Source organism: Trichosurus vulpecula, chromosome 1 (assembly GCF_011100635.1).
Source record: "Trichosurus vulpecula isolate mTriVul1 chromosome 1, mTriVul1.pri, whole genome shotgun sequence".
Lineage (NCBI taxonomy): Eukaryota > Metazoa > Chordata > Mammalia > Diprotodontia > Phalangeridae > Trichosurus > Trichosurus vulpecula.
Window position 1 is genome coordinate 57,040,680 of NC_050573.1, and position 5,870 is coordinate 57,046,549.

Consider the following 5,870-nt stretch of genomic DNA (forward strand, 5'->3'; position numbering starts at 1 on the left):
AGGCTCAGAGGAGATGTTTGTGAAGCTCTCCGCACGATATAAATTTATTACATCGTGTATCATGTGTAACGTTCTATAGGATATCATCCGTCATGAGAAGACACGTGTCCTTGTGGGGCTTCTCCGATTGTGGGGACTTGCACAACAGTGGGTCCTTAATAAATTTCTATTGAATTGAGAATTGCCGTGGGACCTAGAACTGGATCTGGTCCCTCCAACGCTCCCAACCCCATTTTACAGGTGTGGAAACCGGGACCTAGGAAGGGCAAAGCCATTTGACAGAAAGAGTTAGTGGCAGAGCTGAGAATCAAACCCAGGTCTCCCGACTACAAGTCTGGCACAATTTCCCTTGCTGCCATAAGAGGCAAAAATCATTGGGTCTTTGAGGTGTGATGAGCGGTGGTCTCCACTCCGTGTTTTCAACACCTCCTGTAGTAAGTGGTCAGCCAGCTTCCACTTGGAGATCTCCAGTGATTAGAATTCACTAATTCAAGAACAAAAGAATTTTTTTTTTGCTAAGGGCTGAGTGCCAAGTGCTGGGCTAAGCCCAGTGTATACAAATTCAAAAAGCAAAGGCATTTCCTGCCTCCGGTGAGTTTACATTTTAATAAGAGACAGCTCAAATCCCACCTTCTGCACAAAGCCTTTCCCTGTCCCTCCTACCTGAGTTCCTTCTAAGTTCACCTCTATCTACATAACTTGCCTTGCCTGTGACATTCTACCTTCCTCCAAGGCACCCTCTCCAACTCTAAGGAGCTTGTCTTGCACCCTCCCCACCCTGTTCCCCTTTCCAGCCACAGGCAAAACCGTTGTGGACAACGATAGATAATACATCTGAACTAATTCTTCAATAATTAACATGCTTCCACCTGGTCATACTACTGCATCTAAGTGACTCTGCACGAGGGTGGGGGTGTGGGAACCACTATTTGAACCCCAAGTCACTCACTGGTCCTTATGGGGTGTTGGATTATTTCCTGCTCCCCATTGTCACTTTCAGGTTCCCTGAGTAATTGCTGTCACTCAGTAATCTCTTCTTCAAGGTTCATTCAATCTCTGTTTATCCCATAATTGTGAGTGGTCACTGTTGTCCATGATGCTGCATGACACTCTTCTTCCTTCCTTGATGAGCATATGCCTGGCTCATGATCCTTCTCTCCCCACCAACTCCTGCCCTCACGCCAGGGGGATTTCAGCGTACATATTGATACTCCCTCAAACACTCTAACCTCCCAGTTCTTCAACTTGTGCATTTCCTATAGCCTACTCCTCCATTCTACCCCAGCTGCACACAGACACAGTCGTACTCCATCTTTGCCATTACTCACAAGTGTTCCACGTGCATTTTCAAGAGCTCTGAAATTCTTTTATTCCAAAGTGATCATTGTCATTCCCACCCTCCTTCTGCCTTGAAGCCTTAACCCTGTTCTTCTAAACCTCTATCTCCAATCCCTCCATCCCTTGGTTTTTTTCCCCCCAGGCTATACCCCTGAACTGCTATATTCTCCTCCCTTTTCCACCTTGATTCCTTGGTAAACCAGTTCAACTCTGATGCCAGACGGCTCAATTTCTCTCAAGTCCCTAACCTCTTTATTCTAGCGAAAACCTTGCCCAGCCAAACTCCAACCTTGGATTACTCCTACCATCTGCTGTCTTTATATGGTGCTGAATTAAGCTGGGGAAATTCACAAGACCAGGCTGACTGGGTCCACTGCAAATTTATGTTATGTTAGAGTTATCTCAGTTGGGCCCTCACTACAGCAAGACTATTGTAACTTCCTCATTGCTAGGTGGCACAGTGCATAGAGTGTTGGGCCTAGAGTCAAAAAGATTCATCTTTGTGAGTTTAAATCCAGCCTCAGACATTACTAGCTGTGTGAGTCTGGACAAGTCACTTAACCCTGTTTGCTTCAGTTCCTCATATATAAAATAAGCTGGAGAAGGAAATGGCAAACCACTACAGTATCTTTGCCAAAAAAAAAAAAACCCATCAAAAACCCCAAACAAAACAAAAACAAAAAACAAAAATCCAACCCGAATGGGGTCATGAAGAGTGAAAAATGACTTAACAAAAGTCTGGCTTTTAAAGCCCTTTATAAGCTGGACCCCTTCTATCTTTCCATTCTTCCCACACCTTAGACTCCTCTGCCCTACTCTTCAATCTAGGGACACTGGCCTCCTTGCTGTTCCTTAGACATGACACTCCATCTCCAAGCTCTGGGCATTTTTTTCTGACTGTCCTCCATCCTTGGATCTCTCTTCCTCCTCATCTCTGCCTCCTAGTTTCATTTAAATCCAAGCTAATTTCCTACCTTCCACAAGAAGCCTTCCACAGTCCTCCTTAATCTTAGTGCCTTCTCTCAATTTATCCTTTATCTATCTTATTGGTGCCTAGTCAGCACTGTATTTACTCATCTGGGCCAGATCACTCACAAACATCAGGATTGGTTTGACAAAAATGCTGGGGAAATTCAGAAGCTGCTAGATGAAAAACAAGAACTCCATAGGGTTTACCAGCAGGATGGTTCATCTGTCTCTATGAAGGTAGCATTTAACTCCATCAAAAGTAAAGTACAATCAAAGCATAGAGATATGTAGGATTCTTGGCTTAATAAGAAGGCAAATGAAGTTTCACACACTGATAGTAACTATCCAAAGCACTTCTATGATGTCCTGAAGGCTATTTATGGGCCAAAGGCCTATGGTGTGTCTTAACTACCCAAAGATAATAGAACCACATTGATTAGTGATATAGGGAAATGAGCCTGGAGAGATGGACTGAACACTTCCATAGTGTTCTCAACAGACCACCATCAGCCAATGTGGAAGCCAGTGACTGTAAACCTCAGGTTGGAGTCAGTCCCTCTCCAGCCAAACTTCCAATCGAAGAGGAAGTTTTGAAGGCTGTTAGCTCCTTTTATGTGGTAAAGTACCTGGTGCTGATTCTATTCCAGCCGAGATTTATAATTCAGGGGGTCAAGTGCTCCTACCAAAGCTTACTGAAATCTTCCAGGTTATGGCAAAAAGAGGTTATCTCCATCATCCATTTCTATAAAGACAAAGGAAATAGGTTATCTTGTGACAATCACAGGCAGGGGGAGGGAGGTGTCTCTCTCTTAGTCATTATTGGCAAGATTCTTGCCAGAGTGCTCTTTAATAGGCTGATCCTTCATCCGGAAGATGGTCATCTACTCAAGAGTCAGTGTGGCTTCAGAAAGGGGCGAGGAATGGTCGATCTGGTGTTTACTGCCTAACAACTCCAGGAGAAATTCCAGGAGCAAAACAGAGATCCACACTCAATGTTCATTGATCTGACCAAGGCCTTTGGTATTGTCAGGTGTGAGGGCTCCTGGAAGATCATGGTAAAATTTGATTGCCTGGAGACGCTCATCAGTATTGTATGCTAGTTCCATGATTGCATACTTGCATGGGTTCTGGATAATGGGCGATGCTCTTGTGCTTTCCCAGTCACCGATGGAGTGAAGCACAGCTGTGTGCTTTCTCTCATGCTTTTTAGCACGTTATTTTCATCAGTATTGTCAGACACCTTCAATGAGTATGAAAACAGTATCAAGGTCAGCTACTGCACCGATGGTAAATTATTTAACTTGAAAAGGCTACAAGCCAAGACTAAAGTGGAGGGAGAGCTGGCGCATGACTTTTTGTTTGCAAATGATTATACACTCAATGCAGCCTCTGAAGCTGGGTTGCAACAAAGCATGGATTGATTCTCTGCTGCTTGTGCTAATTTTGACCCAATGATTAACACCAGGAAGTCCACCATCCAGCACCACACCATCCATATGTGAAACCATCAGTTGTAGCCAGTGGAGAAATTTTGAATTCTGTGGATAAATTCATTTACCTTGGCAGTATCCTTTCCAGGGATGTACACATTGATAATGAGGTCGATGCTCACATTGCCAGAGCCAGCTCAGTGTTTGGGAGGCTCTGAAGGAAAGTGTGGGGGAGAAGAGGCGTTAGACTGACTACCAAACTGAAGGTCTGAAGAACCATCACGCTGACCTCACTGTCGTATGCCTGTGAAACCTGGACAGTCTGCCAGCACCATGCCAGGAAACTGAATCGCTTCCATAGGAAGATTCTGAAGATCACCTGGCAAGGTAAGGTATTGGGCACTGAGGTCTCCAGCTGGACTACCAAGCACTCAAGCTCTACTGCCGAGAGCGCAGTTTCAACAGGCTGGCCACGTTCTTTGAATGCCAAAGGTACCTTTGCCTGAAAGACTGTTTTACAGAGAAGTCACACAAGGCAAGCGCTCACATGGAGGTCAGAAGAGGCGATACAAGGACACTCTGATGGTATCTCTGAAGAACTTTGGAATCAATTGTGAGACATGGGAGACGCTGGCATGGGACTGTCCAACGTGGTATGCCCTCATCAAAGAAGGCTCTGTGCTCCATGAGCAAAGCAGAATTGTAGAAGCTCGAAAGAAACACGAGATGCACAAATTTAGAGACATCTCCCTCCAAATGCTTATATGGCCTATCGTGCCTGACCTGTGGTAGAGCCGTCTGAGCTGGAATTGGTCTGATCAGCCACAGCTGGTCACATCATAGCTCGAATCTGACATAGTGATGTCATTTTGGTCCTCTTTGAGAACGAAGGACAATAACCAATCAACTGTGTGCCAGGCAGTATGCTAGGCACTGGAGATATAACTATAATAAAATGGAACCATTCCTACTCACAGAGTTTCCAGTCCCACCAGGCAGACAAGGACATATATAAAGATGTGTAAAATAAACATAAAGAGAATACATCAAATCAACAAGCATTTATTAAGTACTTATTATGTACCTGGCACAGTGCTAAACTCTAGAGGAAAAATAAAGGCAAAAACAATCCTTGCATATATGTAGAATATACATCAGATTCCATACTGTCTTAAGGGGAAGCGGGGAGGGGAGGGAGGGGAAGAAAATTAGGAACTTGGAGTGGAGCCAAGATGGTGTATTGGGAATCCTTGAAGAGTTTGGCCTTTGTTTCCTTTGATTAATTGAGTGTCTTTGATTGAGTCTTACTAGGTGCTAAGCCCCAGGCCCAAGCCCCTATTAGGTGCTAAGCCTATGTGAGTGTGAATTGGTAACTAAGGTGGGGCCCCAGGTGGGGCTGATGAAGGGAGGTGCTAACACCAGAGCCAATCAAAGGAGCCTAAGTTTTTGTCGCTCAGATGACTGTTGATGACGTCTGAAACTGTATAAAGGAAAAGACAGAGCTATTTGCTTAGGGCTCTCCCTCTTGGTGTCTCGCTGATGTGGAGACTCTGGGGAGCTGTAGCTAAGAGCCCTCCAGCTCATAAACCAGATGTTAGGACTTTGTTAAACTCTGGTAACTATGTATTGGGATTTGAATCAGACAAAGTCTGTTGATGTTTGTAATTTGTATTTGCTCTGAAGTTCAGGGTGCTGGCTTTTTCCCCCTGAACTAAGTGAGTGGTATTTGTATGCTGTATTAAAGTAAACTTGTCAACCCCTTAACGTTGCTTTCCTTAGTAAAGCAGATCAAAAGAATCTGGGCTTTTGCAGTGTTCTGTGAGCTGGTTGTTGTTGATTTTACACCCCCCACGGCAGCTGCTAGCCAGATTGTTGAAACAGATGGAGGCTGGAAAGCAGGGACTTGCTTAAGTTCCCCACCCAGGTCCCTCTAAACACCTATAAAAATGGCTCTGAACAAATTCTAGAGCTGCAGAACCCACAAAATAACAAAGGGAAGCAGGGCTCCAGCCCAGAAGAGCCTGGATGGTCACTGGGAAGGGTCTATCACATGGAGCTGGGAGTGGAGTGGAGCACAGTCCAGCGTGGGCCACGCCAAGACCAACCAGACTGGGAGCCAGGCGGAACAGGCCA